Source organism: Cavia porcellus, unplaced genomic scaffold (assembly GCF_034190915.1).
Source record: "Cavia porcellus strain 051 isolate PalLab524CR breed Dunkin Hartley unplaced genomic scaffold, mCavPor4.1 scaffold_6, whole genome shotgun sequence".
Taxonomy (NCBI): Eukaryota; Metazoa; Chordata; class Mammalia; order Rodentia; family Caviidae; genus Cavia; species Cavia porcellus.
The window spans coordinates 100949416-100970174 of record NW_026947489.1 but is presented as its reverse complement, the minus strand read 5'-3'; the positions used below and the strand labels follow the sequence as shown (position 1 = coordinate 100970174).

The 20759-nt window shown below is 43.1% G+C and overlaps 1 long non-coding RNA gene across 1 annotated transcript in view; it reads left to right on the top strand.

Annotated features, from left to right (window-relative positions):
* The window catches only part of LOC134476295 (uncharacterized), a 43664-nt gene extending 23374 nt beyond the window's left edge, over positions 1 to 20290 (top strand). Inside the window, exons 2-4 of the long non-coding RNA XR_010047871.1 lie at positions 13647 to 13813; positions 14345 to 14479; positions 18846 to 20290. This is a non-coding gene — a long non-coding RNA (uncharacterized LOC134476295). The remainder of the gene's footprint in view (positions 1 to 13646; positions 13814 to 14344; positions 14480 to 18845) is intronic.
* Positions 20291 to 20759: the final 469 nt, after the last annotated feature.

Genomic DNA, 20759 nt, shown 5'->3' with positions numbered 1-20759 from the left:
CAGGTTACTCTTTCTGCATATCTTTCCCTCTGCTTAGTGCAGAGGTGATCTCTAGCCATCTATCTAAGCCAGCTCATAGCACTCTGTAGTTCGTGCCTTTCACACAGTCACTCATCATCAGGCCACTCCCTTCTTCAAGAGTTAATAAAATCCAGGTTGTACCCTGGGCAAGGCCTTTGTTCTGGTGAACCACCATCTTAGCTGGACTTAGGACCCTCTTGGCTCCCCATAACTATAAATATGTCTCAGTGTCTTTATTCTCACCATGGGTTGCACTGGAAGTGGTAGATTGGAATTAACTTATTGGAATTCCAATAAATTTTCCATGGGATTATAAATATAAACTTCCCGGACTCAGATGAGGACTGAGAAGAGCTCTCTATAGAAAGAAAGGAGAGTTGTTGGGACAAAGGGATGCTTGCTCCCTAATTTGGAAGTTAGTTTGAATGTAGAGCCGTGGGCTTAATCCCAGCCTTGCTTCCTACTAAAAGGCAAAGGGCACCAGGTCACTCACACAGGCAGTGAAGTGAAGAGCAACAAGCCAGCATCAATGTGAAAGGAAGTAGGATTTTTTCCTTCGGGATAAACATAACCTGGGAAGATAACAAGCATGGAGTTGGGACACTGCCGGAGAGGGCCACCTGCCAGTGTGGAGGTGACAGGAAAGACTGAATGGGGCATTGTTGGGGGAAGCTGGAAGGAGTTGCAAAATGTTGGCTAGAAAGTGCGCTCCCACGTCTGAGATCCCAAGAATCCTCAGAACCCACAATAGAACTGCCTTTGAACCTCTCTGGCTCCCAGAGGGCTCAACTCTCAAGAGGAAAGCACCTGAGCATGGGTCAACATGAGGGCCCTCTTCGCACAGCCTGGAGGGGTTGATGACAGATTTGGAAGAGAAGCAAGGAGAGAAAGACAGTGTCCAGCAGCCCTTCCTGCCCCACTGTTGATTCTCAAGCTGAGCCCTGCTCCCTAGCTGAAGTTCAGGCCTGTGCTTTGGGAAAGGGTTGTACGAGGGATGTGCTTCGGATCACACCACCAGTAGGAGCTGGATCCTTTAAAACCCAAGACTCTGGACTAGGTGGGCTGGGATTGGAGAAATTGTCCTGACACAACCCCAAGGGGTTCAGACAGCCCCAGAGATAATAGACAAGCATTATGGTGTTAATGATCAGATAAATCATAGAGCTCCTCTGTGGTAAATCCCAGGATTTAAACTAAGGCAAAAGTCTCCACTGATTAGCAAAGTCTCCATGCTAATTTCTGCAGAAGCTGCAAACTTCAGGCCAATGTCTTACACATAGCAGATCACTGCAATTATTTATTGAATAATGACTCCATGTTATGGTTTGTGTTTGGATGGACTCTTCAAGCCTCATGCAGTCATGGATGTGGCTGAATCTAGCATTTGTGATTGGCTCATTGTTTGACATTGGGACTGACAATGTGAGTGCTGCACCTGCCCGGGGGTGGGAAGCTGGCGGGCAATGTAAGAGAGGGAAAAAGGCATGTTTTCCCCTTTTTTCCCTTTTGCTCTGGCTGCTACCTTGAAGTGCTGCCCCAGTGCCACACCTACCTTTGAGCCAGCTGATTATGGATTGAAACCTCCACAATCAGTGAGCTAATAAACCTTTGCTTCCTTCATCTTGGATGTCAGATATTTCATCTCAGCAATGAGAGAAAAGTAACCAAGATACTCCATAAATACATGGATAGATACTGTCCTAAAGGCATCACCAACTCAGGCCAAGACAGGTCCATGAGGTAATGAGTTAAGATGAAAGCTGAGTGCTTGGCTCTCTGGTCACAGCAGAATTGACGGGAGGACAAAGCCACATGCTTACTGACTGCAACTGAAATAAAGAAGCCCAATTGTACCCTTCACATTCTTGGGGTATGATTGTCCTTAGTGAACACAGGCTTGCTCATTCTCAGTTTTGTCAGTGACAGCTTCAAGCAGTTTCAAGTCCAGTCTTCAATGTTTCATATTGTTAAATGTCAGTGCTTAACCTAAGAACCATTACCAGAGTTTAAGAAGCAAATTTCTGATTCTAGAACCAGGAGAGCAACCTCCAAGACAACCTTAAGTCTGAAAGAGCTTTTCTCTTTCTAAATGTGAAGTTCTTTGCACAAGAGCCTTTTAGAAGTGGTGTGTACCCAGGAATCCATGGCAGAGGGAGAGCAATGAGCATTTAGGGAGTGACCCAACCCCAGGGAGACAGAAAATCAGGATCCAGCCCCAAGAAGGGAAAGAACAAGCACAGGCAGGCCAGGACTTAATGTGGGAGATGGACTACCAGGTGATGTAATGGGTGTAGGACTTGAGGCAGAGGCCTATGAAGCTCAATTTTGGAACCATTACAACATGGAGCCCAAGGAGATAAGAGATCTTGGCCCCGAGTGAGCAGAATGTTTGAAAGAGAAGAATATGTCTAAGTTGAGTCTGGTTGTCATCAAGCCACAGGATCACAGAAATGAAGTCAAAGTCAGTGACCCAAACCCTGTCTGGATTCAGATTATTGCGTGGACCTGAAGTCTGTTGCTGATGCATCCTACGCTGGCTGAGATGAGGTGGGAAAACCCTTCTCTTGGGTGCTCCATGTGCTCCTCACCACCCGTGGCTCACTTTGTTTGCAGTGGGGCCTGGCCAGCTCTTCCTTGAGGAACCTAGCACTGTGAGGAAGGGCTCTCCATGGAGCTTGCCCCACTCAGCACTGTTGCATGAGGCTGCCTCTCAGCAGCTCTCTGCTAGCTTTGAGGCCTCATTTTCCCTGTGGACTCTATTTTGGGACACATCATGGTTCTGGGGAGAGAGTTTTACTCTTGTGTAACTAGGAGGATCATTTCTTTTGGGACCTGGAGTTGAAAATAGCTGTCCTGTTACGCAGATCATGGCCTCAACCATGTCCTCAGCCCCTGGAGCTGGCAGCTCCACACTTCAGTTTACCAACTTCCTACCAAGGACTGCAAAGTCATCTCGGGGTATCCATTGCTTTTCCTGGGTGTCCTTTCTACATCCTTTGCCAAGCAGTCCAGAATTGGTCTGTTTTTTTTTTTTTTTTTTTCCCCTACCACACAGCATGGTAGGAATTCTGTATAGGTGATAAGTATCAGAGAAAACCAAAAGACCTTCCAAATGCCCCACTGCCAGACCTTTCTGGGTCCTTTTTCCTGCCTTCCTTTCATTCTCTTATGCTGATGGCAGACTTAGTTTCCCATACCACCCTTGCTCACAATTTCCCAGATTATTTGTTGAGAAATGTAACATCTGTTCCCACTTTTTCCTCCTGCCTCTCTTTTTCCACCCTCTCCTCTTTTTTCCCTGGTTTTCTCATCTACACAGAGTCTCCATTTAGTTGCAAGGTGGGTAGGACAGGTCAAAACACTCAGGGCAGGCAGCTGGGGGGGCTCTGAGGGGCACAATGGGGAGCTAAAGAATTTGCAAGACCAGGATTTTTGTTTTGCTTTGTCTTACAACTAATTATCACATAACTTTATTAGCTGATTTGCTAATTCTAATACGATCAGCATAGGTAATTATAGGCTTTGCTATTCAGGTCAGGACACAAGCAGGCAGTCGAGGTGTTAGAGCAGTTGCTCTGTCTGATGCCTGCTCCTGACTCCACACAGTTCCAGGTTAATTCCACATGTTCCCACTGGGCCACAGACTCCCCTGATGGTCTTGGGCTGGTGGGAGAATGTTGGCTCTTCTTTCTGAATCAGTGTCCAGTTGCAGAAGCATCAGTGGTTTTGATGGAAATCTAAGTGTCTTGAGAAAGGATAAGACTGAGGAGACCTATCGCCCTGGGCTCCATAACCTTGCAGCTTTAATCTTAGCAAAAATGCCTCTGTAGCAAACAGGGTACTGTCAGCAGGGGATGGGGTTAAGGAACCTGCAATTTAGGAAGTAATTCCTGGACCAGGTTTTATGATGGCCCTATGTCCTGGGCAGGACAGACACCTTGACTTTATCTCAGCATTGAAAAGACCTGGCTGCCTCCTACTCAGCTTAGGTCTTTGCCTGACCCACTTTGAAAGGTGCCCTGGCTGGATATTTTGAGTGCCATCCCCCTTCATGTCTGTCCCTCCTCTGTCTTTCTCTGACACACACCCTACGCCACCTCCTCATATCTCACCACCACAACCTTCACAGATATTTTCTTTCTTCAGTTTGTAAAGAAGTCAGAAAAAGAATTCTAAATATTTTCTTCTCTTCTGCCCCTCATCCCCTTTTTTCCCTCTCCACCTTAGTCCTGAATCAGCAACAGGGAAATTCAACCAGCCCAGCTCCCAGAGGAGACCTTTGGGATATTTGTGGACAGCTCTGTTGCCCTGAGTTAGGAAGCCCAGTCCCCTTCCACAGTCATCCAACTCCCAGAACCTCTGGGCTCCTGCAAATGAGACCTGACTTTCTGCCTTACCTCCTGGGTCAGGCTGCGGTTCCCTTCACGATGCTCTGAAATCACTTTGCGCAGTGTTCCTGTTGCTGAAGAGATTCCTGGAGCTTCCTGGATCTGTTCTCAGTCATGCTCCAGGACGTTTATGCACACTCCTGCCACCACAGGGTTCCTGACCCTGGACATCCTTAACTCTGCCACTAGCTCTCTGCTAGGACCTTCCACCCTCGCCTTCACCAGAGCTGATAGCTCGTGACCAAGAGGTTTCTTGTATCAATGTTGTCAGGGGCAAGCACCTGAAATCAAGGCTAAACGTCTTAAAGGGAATCTCTCCGCCTTGAGATACAAGCCCTGCAGAGGCACAAAACCCAAAGCTTTATTTCAGTGAAGTGAAACTCCTGATTTGAAAGTCACAGGATTTGTACAGTGTGAATCCCTGTCTGAGCCCCTAGACCGAGAACTTACTCAAACATGATTTCACTTGCTCTGATAGCTGCTCAATTGAGTAAATCTAATTGTCCTTTTTATTTTTTAACATGAGAAGCCAAAACTCAAAAAAAAAAAAATTCAGAAGCTCTGGTTGCTTTCTCTGACTGACTCATACCCCTGGCAATGAATTGTTCAACTGATTTTATACACACACACACACACACACACACACACACACACACGTACATTTATTAATACAAAGAGACAGAAAAATGAACTTGAGTGTGGCAGGCAGACTTCCGCAATGTGCCTCAATATTTCCTGACCCTGTTCTAAATTCTCTGAATAATTCCCGAAACTGTGAGTATGGTGGATTTTACTCCTGGTTTTAGCTTAGGGCACAGTTGACCTTAAGACAGGGAGATATTGCAGGTGACCTGATATATGTACCTGAGCTCTTAAAAAGCAAAGCCAGCAATAGAAAGAAAAGTCAGAGAAATTATAATGTGAGCAGACTCAACATGCAGGAGTTCTTGTGCCAGCTTTTTGTTGCCATGAGAAAAACAATGTCATGGAGAAAGATATTTTGGCTTACAGTTTCGAGGTTTCAGTCCATGGTCAGCTGACTGCAGTGCTTTTTGGTGAGGTAGAAACATCATAGAGGGAAGCTGCAGCAAAGGAAATCTGTTCACCTCATGACAGAAGGAAGCAGAGAGAGAAAATAGAACCAAAGAAGAAAGAGCTGGGGATGAGACACAGCCCCCAAAAGCAAGTCCCTGTAACCTACTTCCTTCAAGTAGGCCACACCTCCTAAGTTTTCATTGCCTCCCAACAATGCCATCAAATTATAGACAATCAAGGGTCGATTCATGGTGAAGCCAGAGCCCCCATGGCCTGTCATCTTCCCAGAGCCCCACCTCTGAACTCTTCTGCCCCTGAGACCAAACCTTCAGCACGTCAGAGCTCAGGGAGCATTTCAGACCCAAACCCTAGCAGATCTGCATGCTTAGCTGCAGGAGGTCGTACAGCCAGGACATTACAGGGGCTCTAGCTACCAGTCAAAGCCAGCAAGACGGCGGTGACCTCAGTCCTGCAGCCATAGGAACTGAGTTCTGCCAACAGCCAGAGTGGAAGAGAAGCATCTCCTTCCCTGGTGAAGACTCTGGATAAGACACAGACTGCTTTCTCCTTGTTTTCACCCCTGTGACCCTGGGAGTTGGCTCAGCCATTACATTTTAGATCCTGACACATGGAAGGAAGAAATTGGTTTTGTTTTAAGCTGCTAAATTTCTGCTCATGTGTTTCACGGAAACAGTAAACTGAACCATAGACATTTTAGAATACCAGATATTTCTTGCTAGTTCCTGGCTTTCTGTGGGTTGTTTGACACCTGTTCAGTGACCGTGAAAGGTTGTTGGCTATTGACATCTGCTACAGGAAGAAACTTAGGGGGCAAGCCTGAGAAAGGGGAGTTACAGGTATGAATTTTACTCCTTTCAGAGATATTTATTGACTAAGTGTATTCTGTCAAGCACTGGGCCAAGGCTATGGCACTGAAGGATTGGGGTAAAATTTTCTCCTCTAACAAAGCCATGTTTTCGAAAAGGGCACAGGAGACATAGGAGGCAGGGTGTGACAGCACCGGCTGGAGACCTGGGAAGGATTCGTCAATTACAAGATCCCAGGACAAGGCCAATGCCCCAGGTGTAGACCGTCTCTCAGGTTCCCACCAGATGTGGACTTCACCAAGCCTGCAGCCCGCTACCACAGCTCTCCACAGTACCCCACCCTGGTCTTCAGAAACAGGGTGTACTTTTATTTTTGCTTTTCTCTCTCTCTCTCTTTTATTCAGTCCAGGTTTGCTCTGCAGAGTCCGTTGTTCCTTTACCCCTTCACTCCTCACCTTTAAAATAACCTTTGGCACTGTTTTTGGCTTGTCTTGCCCAATTCTTGGTTCAAGACAAGGACCGAGGATTTTCATTGGGCAAGCCATTTTTAAAGGCACTGCCCAATAGCAGGGAGACTAAAAATAAGTAAAGGAGGAAATAAGGTCACTGTGCTTTAACTGTATCAATAAGAGGGGTGGAGTCCAGACAGGACAGAGGAGGGCTGGAGTTGCAGGATGTGGAGCTCCCAGAGGGCTGGGGAGGCTTTGGAGAGGCTGCCTTCAAGTAGGGAGCTGAGAGAAAAACGAGCCCACCATACAAGATTTCACAAGTGTCACCAAGAAACAGAAAAATACATGCTGATGAGGCTCCAGGGGAAAGGAGCCCTTCTATACCTCAAACTTGTATAACCCTTATGGAAATCAGTATGGAGAGTTCTCAAAAAACTAAAAATAGAAATTCTATTCAACCCAGCTAGTCCCCTTCTAGCTATCTTCCCGAAAGGGTTAAAAGATACTGCATTATAGTTCAGCTAAACCTTCAAAACAGCCTATATGACTATCACCAGGTGAATGGATGGAGAAATGTGTTACGTATACATGATGCAATGCTATTCTGAGTAATTTGTAGAGAATGGGTGCACTTTGAGGCTATAACGTTAAGTGAAATAAATCAGACTCACAAGCTTAAATACCACATGACTTCTCTTATATGAAAAACCCAAAATATAAATAAATTAAAGGGCAAAAAGAACTGGATAATAGGAAACAGGGAGATAGGCCTTTTGCAAATCAGAAGAGGACCAAGAGATAGAAGGAGTGGGCGGAGGGAAAGGGAAAGAGATAGAAATTAAGATATATTTGTACATGGACCAGCTCTCCAAGATGGGTGTAATCATTGTGCACTGCATATGTGTACTAGTAAAAATAATTATTTTTTGAGACAAGATCTTACAGTGTATTCCAGGCTGGTCTTGAAGTTGCTATATGGTCCAGGCTAGCCTTGAACTCCTACCACAGCCCTCCTGGTGCTGAGATTATAAGCGTGCATCACCATCCTAGGAAAAAGTAAAAAAAAAATTAATTTTAAAATGGTTATAACTATCAACTCCGTGGTACCTTGTGCCTTCTTCACAGTGGCCCTGCTAGCAAGTGTCACCACCAGGGACTAAACTCGGGAGCCCCCAGGGCTGTGTCTGCTCTGGAAGCCCTCCTGGGGTGTGAGTGAGCTCTGTTCTCAGCCCTGGTGAGTTTCCGAAAATCCGGAAAAGTCTCAGGGTCTCAGTTGAGTTCCTTGTCCCTGCCCTAGGATCCTGGCAATTGGTCCCACCTACAGGCCCCTGTGGGGATATTAGATAACTCAAAAGAGTTTTCCAGATAATCTGTACTGCTTTGAGGCTAGAGATTAGATGCCTGCCAGACAAAGAGTTCTTTGTTCTGGCTGTGACCTGCCTTTTCCTGGGAGAGATTTTCTTGGAAAGTGTTTGTTTTCCCCGCAGGGCTACTGGGTGATCTCAGTCCTCCCCTCTCACTATGTGTGGGGTGCAGGTTCCCCCAATTTCCCCACACCTTCAAGGGGCTCTGACCTCTCCAGGGTGCAGCAGGGCCCTTTTCAGAGGTGACAGGGGGTGAGGTCATGCTAGGGCCACACAATCAGGCTTCCATGACTTCTTCCTGCCCATACCCCAAGCACGACCAAGGGCCACATGTCAAAAGTACTTAAAAACTATACATCGGGCTGGCAAACTGTCTGGTTTAACCTTATCTTAGTCAAATACACCTTCCCAAGGATCTACAGTGCAGGCCTGAGTTCAGACTTCTCATATTGAAAGTCCCATACCAGAGGGGGACTCTGGGGACACTGGGGACGCTGGAACCCGCAGCCTGTTGTCTTTCTCTTCCCACAGATGACTCCATCCTGTATGTGGACACCCTGGCCTGGTGCCTGAGCTTCAAGCAGCCCCACCCTCTCCAAATAACAAATCACTGTGTTCTGCTTACAGGAGGATGGACCTGGGCAACAGACACGAGAGCATAGGTGTACTCAGGGTCCCATGGTAGGGATATGCCAGGTCCCAGGAACCAGGAGCACGCACTGCAGTGGGGAAATAGGTCCCGGCTGGGCACATCCCTTGGGCCCTGAAGATTATTCATCCTGTGTGTGGCAGGGGACACAGCTAGAGAAGCACAGAAGCCCCACCCCACCGCAAAGTAAAAGGCCTAGGCCAGGGCCAATCTTGCCTCGATCTAAGGGTGCTACTGTTTGGGAATGAGATGCTTCTAAGCACTTTCCCACAGTCCTGTCTCTTCTATGCTTTAAAACAACTTTTACTGGGGCTGGGGATTTAGCTCAGCATAAGTGCCTGCCTTGCAAGCAGGCAGTCGTGAGTTCGATCCCTGGTACCGATAAAAAGGAAAAAGACAAAAAAAAAAAAAAAACAACTTTTACTTTAAAATAGTTTTTAAAACCTTACTCTCAAAAAAAAAAATTAGGCTTGCAGAAAAGATGCAAAAAGCACTCAATGAATTCCCACTTTCTCCTCTCTTTTTCTTGGGAGTAGTATTAGGGACCAAACCCCAGGGCTCTTTACCACTAAGCAACATCCCCAGCCATTTTTATTTTTTATTTCAAGACAAATTCTCACTAAGTGTCCAGGTTGGCTCAAGTTTACAATCCTCCTGTCTCAGCCTCCCAAATATGTGTACATACCTATAATAAATTTTGCTGAACTACTTGAGAATGTGTTACAGACACTGCAGCATTTTACTTCTAAATCTTTCAGTGTATATTTTTGTGACTAAGAATTTTCTCTTAGCATGGCACAATGGTCGAAACGGGGAACTTAACATTGAAAATATAATTGTCAGGGCTGGGGATTTAGCTCAGCAGCATAAGCGCCTGCCTTGCAAGCAGGCAGTCGTGAGTTCGATCCCTGGTACCGATAAAAAGGAAAAAGAAAAAAAAAAGGAAAATATAATTGTCTACTGCACATTTCACATTCAGACTTTGCCAACTGTTGTTTTTTAAACATGGCAATTGGCTATTATGTTCCTTTAAATTCTTTTTATCAACATCCATTTCTCATCTTCCTTTATCTTTTATGATATTGATATTTTTGGAGAGGGCAGGCTAGTGTTTTTAGAATGCCTCTCAATGAGAGCTGTCTGATGTTTCCTCCTGATTAGATGCAGGTCATGTACTTTGGGCAGGAAAACTTCCCGAGTGATATTGTGTTCCTGGTACATCTCACCACGAGGTCCATGATGTCAGAGTGCCCCATTATCAGTTTGTATGTGGATTCACATGTAATATTAAGCCATCAAAACATCCTGCCATGTAATACTATTTGAAAAAAGCATACTTGTTTTTATCTTGTAATTTTGACCAAAATAGTATTGTCCAATAGAGAAGTACTATAAGTTTTCAAATGTCTATATTTCAACAACAAAATCAAGTCAAATTAATATTAATAATATATTCTATTACCTCACATATCCAAAATATAATTTTATCATATTATCAGTGTAGAAATTGTTAAATGAGATGATGTTCATTCTTTTTTTAAATGTGTGTGTGCTGTCTTAAAAAATCCAAGGTGTGTTTTTCACCTGTAGTACCTCTCAGCTCAGACTATGCACGCATACCAGCAAAAACTAGAACTTCTCAGCGTCCTATGAATGTACCACCATTTATTTAACTGCTTGCCCCTTTCTAGAAGTTATAATTATTTCAAAATTGTGTCATTACCAAAATAGTAATGCCCTGAAGAGTCTTGTACGTAAGTCTTTCTGTGCAAATCTGATTATTTCATTAGAATGCATTGCTTGGAATGCAGTGGCTTTACCAAAGTTATAACAGCTTTAAAGTTCCTCATGCTCCCAAATTGCTTTCTGAAAAGACTGTACAGACTTCCCAAACATCTATGAAAACCCGGTGTTATTAAAAGGTCCCACCCCTTCCCCACCCCACTCCTGTGCCCCCAAATTGCCAATCCTCTGGTGTTTTGATTTTCCATGCAAACAGCTAAGTGATCAGCACTGCCATGCTGGTTCCCTCCTGATGTCCCCCAGATGCACTCTGCTCTCCCTGTACCCAGGAAGCTGGCCTAGGCAGGATGCTGCGTCTGTGGACTTTTTTGCCTTCCAGCTTCCTGTTGGGCAAAGTCAGTGGAAAGCACTGGGTGCAGGATGGGAGGAAGGGCAGAGGGTGGAGTCCGGACATACATTTCCCAGGATCTCTCCCTCCTGTGTTGCTGTGGCTTGGCTGTGTCCTCCTGCTGTAGCTCTCCATGTGCAGAACCTTCTATGGCTTCCTGTGCAGGCTCCTCCTTTTGTCCTTTATGGCTTAGGTCATGGCTGTTCCACAGAGAGATGGTCAGATCACAGGCACTAGGAGAGCCTCAGTGTTTAGCTTCCGGGCCTGCAGCACAGAACAAATGCTTTTGGACAATCATTAATCTTTGCATCAGGGAGGCGAACAGAGCTCTGCTGAAGACACTTGTCCCGTGTACCTCCCACATTTCCTGTCCTAGATGCTTGAGTATATTGTGGGCCTCACTGGGAAACTGAAAGAACAAAGTGCAGAGGTGACATCTTCCTCCACAGCCCTGAGAATCTCACCAGCATTTACAGAGCAGCCACGCTGCGCACACCTGAGAATTCAGATGCTGGAGACGAGTGGTGCCAAAAGCATCCTCAGAATGAGTTCTTGAGTTCTGGAGGGATTCTGCTGCACAGCGTTGTGGTTACCCTCAATACTCTGCTATGCAAATAACTGTTGAGAGGGTAGAGTCCATGATATGTATTCTTATCACAGTAAAAATATGGATGCTTCTTTTTGTCATCCCAGTTAATACGTACAAACTAATTAGGCAATGAATGCTTTTTGGTAAGTTTAAGTGAAAACATTTTCCACTTTGGCCAATCATGGGTCATGGAGTCATGAAGAAGAGCCAAACGCATTAACACATCAACAAGCAAAAATGTATGATGAGTATTCTAAAATTCACAGAACCCATGGGAACTGGGTGAAAACTTTACTGCAACATTTACAAAAAGGCTTTTGTATCTTGGAATAAAGGACAAGTAGGGGCAAGGAGTGTCGTGTGGAGACAAGAAGTGTTGTTTTAAGCAGAGGGAAGAAAAAGACTACAAGGGATGCTCTGAACAGGAGCAAGCTCCAAGCATTAGAAGCTACGGGGCGAGAGTGCTGGATCCACCATGACAGGCGGAAGTCAGGTCAGGTGAGGCAGAGCCTTCTGGGTTAGTCAAGGAGTTTGTGTCTTTCTTTTAAAAAATATTTTTAAGAGCAGCATTGTTGGGGGAAAAAAAATACCAGAGAGAAAGAAGTTTGGAAAATGAAAAGAAAATTATTGCCAAAAATATTTTTTAAAGTTTAGATGATGAAATAAATTTTTTTTTAATTTAAGAAACATCACAATTATAGAAAATATGAATGAAAACAAAAGATGCACAGAGAACTGAGTCAGATGGTCCAATGTCCTAATAGTTCCAAAAAGTAAGAAAAGAGAAAAAGCCAAGGAGGAGGGAATTAATAAATAGTACAACAATATTTTCCATAGTAGAGGGAAGATATGCGACTTAGAATTTATAGAAAGAAGTCATGAGACTTAGAATTGGAAGGCCTTGTGAACTCAAAAGAAAAAGCAAAAGCCCACATATGGAGATACTATAAAACTTCTGAAGAAGTGAAATAATCAGGGACAGAGGAATAAAAATCAGACCAGCTTTCTACTTCTTAGCAACAACAGTAGATGTTAGAAGGAAATGAATTTAGCATGCAGTAGAAGCTGATTATTATTCTGTAGAGGGTAACGTAGCTCCCACTGGGGAGGCCAAACACGTGGCAAGAACACGCCCAGAAACATACTTGTCCTTGTCCACACATTCACTCTTTTTCTGGAGGCTCCATCTTGATAAAAGTTACTGTTTTCTACCTAGCTGCCAAGCCAGTGTCTCTATCCACCTCCCTCTATCCTAAGTCACAGACACTAAGTCCTGTGGCCCTGTCTTCTAGCCCCTCTGCAAGTAGCTGCTCCTCTCTACTTCCTACTGTCATGTGATTCTTGGGTCCAGCGTCTCCTCCAAGTCATGGCCACTGAGCAAGTTTTCTGAAATGCAGTGTCAGCCCATGTTGCTACCTGCTTACAAACTTTCAATGATCCTCCTCAGCTCTAAGATGAAGTTTGGAGTCTCTGATTTAGCTCACAAGTCTGCCCAGGTCAGTTTCTTCCTGCTTAACCAGACTTGGCCTCTCCTTTTTAGGTTCCTTCTACTTTACTGGACTCACCACACTGTGTCATGCATTGGGCATTTGCAGGTACCATTTTCTTTCCCCAGCAAGCTCACCCTCCTATGCCACCTAATTCTACTTTGGGCATCAGAGACTCAGGTAGAGTACCACCTGTTTGATAAAGATTTCCATGCTTTACCTTGCTTAGTTCTCTATCCTAGGCAAAGCCTACAGCCACCATATGCCTGCAAAAAGACTTTGGGCCAAAATGCAAAACCTTATTCAGTGTCCTCTATACACAAGGAGTTGTGCTGGTAACATAGAACTTACTGAGCATCTCTTTAAAAATTCACAATTTTGATAGGTGAACTGGAAAACCAAAACAGATAATCACATCAATAAGGAATTGTTGTGATAAATAGTTGGTCCTTCTGTTATGCCAAAGTGGAAGCCTGGACAGTGCAGGAAAAGGGTCATGGGGAAGTTTAGGGCTGAGTGGACTTGAGCTTTGGTAAAGGTAGATTAGGAGGCTGGAGAGATTGGCCGAAGCCACATGCAGGCAGCTAATGATTCTGCAGCCAGTCTGCTTCATGCAAGGCAGTGCTTCTTCCCTCCACTGGTGTGCATCTCTCCAAGCCGGTGACGCTGTAGTGCCCACATGCAGACCACACTCTTCCTCCCACAGGAGCTCCAGAAGTGACCTGATTCGGCACAGCTCACTCCCTGGAAACTCACTGATGCCCCTGGTCAGAGTTATATTTGAAAATGGAAGCTTTTGTAAATAAAGGGAAGAAGGGTTGAAGAGAGAGAAAGGAGATGGGGGAAAGAAGAATCAAGATGTACTGTGTACAGGTATGAATTCCCTAAGAAGAATGTGAGCATTATATATAGATCAAAAGTATACCAGTAACACTTTTCAAAAAAGAAAGAAAATGAATCCGTCTAACAGACTTAAGGAAGGTGCATTCCCTGCTGGCCATGGGTCTACGGTTGGCCTCAGTAGTAAACCACTCCCTTGGGCATCTGGAGTGTAAATTATGAACTGGCACATTAGTCAGTCACTGTAGGAAGCACCCCCACCTGCTGACTAACGGTGGATTCCTGTTCTTGTGTGAACCCTCCTCACTGAGTTATGGCCAACCAGGGACTAGTATGAGAATTTTGTGGCACCTTAGCTCCAGATGTGATTTATTTTCTAATTTGGGATCAAGAAAAGCATTCCCCATTCACACTGCAGCTTACTGGGCTCATACTTCTGAGGGCAAGTCAACGCACTGTCTTTGTCACAGTGGGAGCTATTTCCTCTCTGTAGCTTGCAGGACCATTTCCCTTTCCCTCAGTGGTGACTTCACCCAGCCTTCTCTCCTTACCTCTCCTTCCAAGGAACCCCAGAAGGACCCCGAGAAACCCAAGGAGATCTCTCATCTGCACCAATAAGGAAGATTATAGCAATGCCCTCTGATGTCAGGGCCAGTGCCCAGCAGGGCCTGAAAACTGCGTAGAAGGACATTTGTTCCAGTAAGTTCCTCTCTAATTCACGTTTTTTGTTTTTCTTTTTGAACGCCTGTCACTTTTTGGTGGGATGCATATATTTAGATTAGGAGTCTGCAAATTTCTCATGTAAAGGGCTGGGTAGTAAATATTTTCAGCTTTGTGGCTCTGTGGTTCCTGTTGCATCTACTCAATTCTACTGTTTAGCAAAAGCAGCCATAGACTATACATATATACATATATACATGAGTATTGCTGCATTTCAATAAAACTTTATTTACAAGTCCAGATTTGACTATCCTTTAACAAGCCCAGCCTTACAATGTTCCATTCAACTGTGGCCCCTTATTGAAATGTTCACCTCCCCACACTCCTTTGCACCAAGCGGGTAGTCGTACCCCACAAGGCGGCAGCAGACTGCCAGGAAGGATTTCTGGAAAAGCCTATGCTTTCCTAACAAGGATGCCATGGCCTCCTTCCTTTTTCTTATTCTTCCTTTAATATGGGAATGAGAGCTGGGAGAGCAGCAGCTATCTGGTGACAGTCAGGTTACGAGGAGGAAGATGGAGGCCTAGATCTAATGATGGCAGAGCACCAAGTAGAGCCCCCGATAGCAAATAAAATTATTTATTTAGGCCACAGTTGGCTTTTTTATTAGTATAGCTGAGCATACTCCTGATAGACATGCAGACAAAAACAACACATGTGCACTGTAAAAAAAATACTTAAAATATAGAAGAGATCTGGGGATTTATCTCAGCAGCATAAGCACCTGCCTGGCAAGCGCAAGGTTGAGTTCAATCCCCAGGACAAAAAATAAAATAAAATAATATAATACAATATAAAGTAATATAAAATATAGAAGAGTTGAAAGTAGAGGTGGAAATCAGGTGCAGAACCACCATCCATAGGCATTTAATATCACCAAATGAGGATGCCATCTTTAGCTACCCTTTAAGCCAGCTTACTTGGATCATTGCAAGGCAGCTGTAATTATACTCGTGGGTACTAAGCACCAAAAAGACAAGTCCAATTTCCTTACATATTCTTGCAAAAAAAAAAAAAAACACACCCCTGGATATTGCAAAATAAGGTTTTTACATCATTGGAGCAACACCACTCTTTTTTCCCCCAACTGTATGTTTATATTAGTACATGTTTGTAGGACATAATGATTACCTCACCTTGTAGGAAGTTGGTACATGTACATAACACATCCTAATTATTTTTTCTCCTCTCTTTCCCCTTACCCATGCTTCCTTCCCTTGGTCCTCTTCTCATTTGCAAAAGATCTGTCTCCTTATTTCCTATTATCTACATTGTATTTTGTTCCTTATTTATATTCTGGGTTTCTTATACAAAGAAACTATGCAATATGTAAGCTTTTGTGTCTGATTTATTTCACTTAGTATTATGGTTTTAAGGGACATCCATTTTCCTACAAATGACTCAAGTTTATTCTTCTTTACAGCAGAAGAGTACTCTGTTGTGTATACTACATTTTTTAGTCCACTCATCTGTTGGTGGACATACAGGCCATTTCCAAGATTTAGCTATCACAAGTTGCACTGTTATAAGCATGAGTGTGCATGTATCACTGTAATACTATCTTTAACTTTTGCGGGAAGATACCAAGAAGGAGAATACCTGGTCAAATAGAATTTCCATTTGTAGCTTTTTTTTTTTTTTTTTTGAGAATCTCTACTGATTTCCATGATGGTGGTACTAGTTTACATTCCCACAAGCAGTATAGAAGGCTTCCTTTTCCCCTGCAGTCTTGCCAGCATTTGTTATTTTTAATTTCTTAATGATAGCCATTCTCTCTGGAGTGAAATGGAACGTCAGTATTTTAATTTGTATTTCTCTAATGGTTAGAAATGTTGAGTGAATTTTCATGTAATTTATTGGCCATTGACACTTCTGCTAAGAAGTTTCTATTCATCTTAGTTGCTCCCTTTGGATTGGGTCTTTTATTTGGGGGGCATCTAATTTCTTTGAATGTTGTATGTATTCTAGACACAGTATTCATCATCTGTCTGAGGAATAGCTGGCAAAAATTTTTCCCATTTGCAATAGGACTCGAAATTTTAAAGCTATTGAATATTTTGGGTCCTGGACCATCTTTAAATGGATCCTCTTTTAAATAGCTAAGGAAAACCTTTCAGACTTGAAACTCTGCCTTAGGACTTACCCCCAGCTTCATCACACACACACAAACACACACACACATACACACACTTCCTTTTCATGGAGAAAGTTGCCTATAGATGCTGGGCGAGACCAATAGATTGGAGAGGCAGAGAAAAGAATTAGAAACTGAAACACAATGAAAAGGAAAAGTGATATATGGCAGAAGCAATATGACAAATGAGAACGAAAAGGATACAACGGCCAATAAACAGTGTTGGAACTGTTGCAATTTTAAATGGAAAACATGTAAATAAGTTTCTACTTCACCCTTTAGCCAAAGTAATTTTTAGAAGGATTAAAGACCTAAATACAAAATGTAAAACACAATCCTTTAAGCTTATTCAAAGAAAAAATATGATGATATCTTTATGTCCTTAGGGTAGGAAAGAATTTCTTGACAAGATATACCATGAAGAAAAGAGTTATAATTACAGCTACATTAAAATGTAAAACGTTGGCACATCAAAAGATATTATTTTTAGAATATAAAAAGATAAGCCTTAGCGTGGGAGAAATATTTGCACATACCACATAACTTACAAAAGCCTGTATCTCAATATATAAAGAAGCTTTCTAAGTTAATAAGAAAAAGGCAGCCACTGAGTAGAGAAATGGGAAAAGTTAAATAAGTAACACCAGGAAGAGAAAACTGAAGGAAATATTCACGTTTGAAAAATGCTAAGTTCACTAATAAATCAAGACCATGCAACTATGAATAAGTTATAGGTTTTTGCTCTTCTGCGTGGCAAAGGTTTTGGAAGTGGAAAAGATGAAAAGTGTATCAGTCAGCTTTTGCTGGGACCAAATACTCAGCATCCACTACTTAAGGGAAGAAATGGTTTATTTGGCTTATAGTTTGAGAGGATTCAGTCCACGGTCGCCTGGCTCCAAGGCAGGAGCATCATGGCAGAAAGCTGTGGCACAATGAAACTGCTCGGTTTGTGACTTCTGGGAAGCAAAACAGAGCAACTGTGCCAGAGGGCAAGGGTCATATCTCCATGGCCCACCCAGACACACCCAGAAATGTGCTCTACTAATCCCCTAGGAGACCTTCAAGCCAATCAAGTTGACAATTCAGCTTAACTGACACAAAAAGATGTGGGAATGGAGGAGCTTTACTGGCAGAAATGTATGTCAGTTTACCCATTTTGGAGATTAAGTCTGTAAACAAACCCTTATTGATAAACAACTCAGCAGGGCACCAGCAGAGATGGACTTATGTTTTTCCTCAAAGCTCCCCTTAACTCTGCTCTGCCTCATGGTCATTCTTCTGATTATGGGCTCTTCTAACACTGTAAATGTCAATAGGAAGCCTAATGCTGTGAAAGCTCTAACCCCAATGCAATCGATGGCACTATGGTTGGAGATAAGGTTTTAGGAGACACTGTAGACTGAATGTGGAGTCCTTCAAAATCCTTAGGCTAAGCCTTACTGCCTTATATGATGACATAAGAAAGTGATGCCTTTAGGAATGGGGTTAGTGCCTTTATAAAAGAGGCCCCAGTGAGTGCTTCTGCTGTTTCTCCTATGTGAGGACTCAGTGAGAAATCAGTTGTTTGTAGCCCTTAAAGTTGGCTGTCAATGAACAACAGATTTGTTAGCACATTATCTTGGACTTCCCAGTTTCCAGAACTGTGGGAAAATAAATTCCTGTTGTTTGAGCAACTTCATTTGTGATGTTTTGTTCTGATAACCCAAACAGACCTGATATGAAGCAAATGAGGCATCTGTCTGGGAAATACGAAAAATGACCCAAGAGACCCTCATTTGTGGGGTTTTATTTCATGTAAATGGTAATTCTCTCCCCAAGGAATAGATGTTTAGTAGAATTGCATTTAAAATTACAAAGGATTATTCTTTTATGGTGGCATGTGGACCCAATAATTTCCCAAGAGAAATGATGCAAGAATAAAAAATATTTTCTTAGAAAACAAAAATGGTGAGTGTCATTGTTTAATTATAAAATGTTTCCCTAAAACTCATGTATCAAAGCTTCATCCACAGTGCAGTGATGCTCAGAGGTGGAGCCCAGAGAGCAGAGTGGATGATGAGGACTCTCACCTCATCAGTGGACGGACCCATGGATGAGTTCATGGCAGAGTAGCTGTTAGAGGGTGGGGCCCAGTTCAGGAAGTGGGTACTGGGAGGGTGCCTTGGAAGGCAAAGAGATCTTGTCCCCAGACATTTCTCTCTCTTCTTCCAGCTGCCGTGAGTTCAGCAGTTGTGCTCTGCCTTACCTGTCCAACATGATGTTCCTGTCTTGTCATGGGCCTACAATCAATGGAGCCAGAAGACCATGAACTAAAATCTCTGAAACCATTTTCCTCCTTCAAATTGTTTATTGTGCGCAGTTGTTCCAGCAACAGAAAGCTGACTGACACAATGAGTGTGAGTGGGCTTCCTTCCCACGCAGGATAGACTCTGTGCCTTTGGTACACAAGTAGGCACAGGGTGAATCAGAAGAGTACGCAGAGCCTCACACATGAGTGTTTCCATGTGTACACATACATGTGTACTTGAGTATGTGTGCATGTGCTTTAAAGGTGGACTTTCAAAACAATAACAAAAAAAGCTTAGGCATTATTCACATAATTTGATATTCACCAAACATAGAAAACTAGATTCTTACCTAGTACTCATACAAATAAATTTCGGGTAAACAGACATTAAAGATTTAACAGAATTGTGGTAATCATTTTATTTGACCCTCTCTCCCTTTGAATCAGTTCACTCCCCAGGGAACAATCTAAAATAATCATGACAATCACATTTCCTTGAGGAATAATTGGTGCGTGACATAAGAAGAGTGTTGGAGTTTTGGGGGAAATTTTTTTTCTGATTTCTAAGAAAGAGATAGAGGAATATGCTCTTCATTTCTTTGGATTTGCTATAGAGTCTGTGCCTTTTCATAGCTGGGTGATAGAAGTCTGCAAATGTTTGCAGTGCTTACTGATTTTGCTAGTCAAACTCTATTTGAACTTTTTTTTTGTCTTTTTCATTTTTATCGGTACCAGGATTGAACTCACGACTGCACACTTGCAAGGCAGGCGCTTATGCCGCTGAGCTAAATCCCCAGCCTTATTTGAACTTTTTATAAAGGGAATGAATTTTCTTTTCTTTTTGAGCCAGGGTCTCACTGTGCAGTTCAGATTGGCTTTGGGTTCACTGTGTAGCCCAGGCTGGTATCAAACTAGCAATAATTCTCATGCCTCAGCCTCCCAAGAGTCCTGGGATTACAGACATAAGCCACCAAACCCAGCTTGAATTTGTTATCTCGTTGTGTGAACAGTTTAAAAAATTCTGGTTATGTTATTTAAACTTTTTACTTTAAATCCTTCCTTTGTTTACATTTTCTTGCCTCGTCCTTTACTTATAACCTTTTGATATAATTTTAAGTCATCTTTGGTAAGTAGCCATTGAATCACCTTGTTTTTTTTTACTCCAAATGAGAATCTGAAAATTATTAAAAGGGTTTAAAAGTGTTGACATGTGTTGACATAACCATTGTGCCTGCTGTTATTTTTGCTATCTTGCTTTATGCCTCAAGTTTTCTGTTGACTTTCTATTTTTTCTTGGGCTTCTGTATAGTATTGTGTTTGCTTTTATTTCTGCCATGATTTGGAAACTAGACTTCCTGCTTTAAATTCTGTGAATGATGACTGTGCAATAAACCACTTTTTAAATTCAAATGCATCAGGCTGGAAAACAAGTGTCTGAGTATTCTAGGAATGAAAAGTTTAGTACAGGACCCAGGGACTGGTGTAACTTTAAGTATCAGGGTGTAAAGGTCAACACTCGCACGTTCAACACCTGAGCCAGAAGGTATGAAGCAAGAGATTCATGGGACTCCCTAGAAGCCACTGTGAACCTTGGGCTGTCTTGTTTTCTAGCTGCAAGTATCTCGGAAGAACAATGACTTCTTTCAGACCTCTCAAGGGCATCTCTCCTGGGCAAAAGCCAACCCACAAGTGCATGGGAAGGTGACCCTGGGAACAGTAGTTCAGGGCTTCTCTGCAGCAATGTGAAATGCTAATGTGTAGATAATAGACAATCAGAAGAGCATACTTATTGTTTTATTTAAATAAAACTGGGCAGGGTAACACAGGTCTGTAGTCCT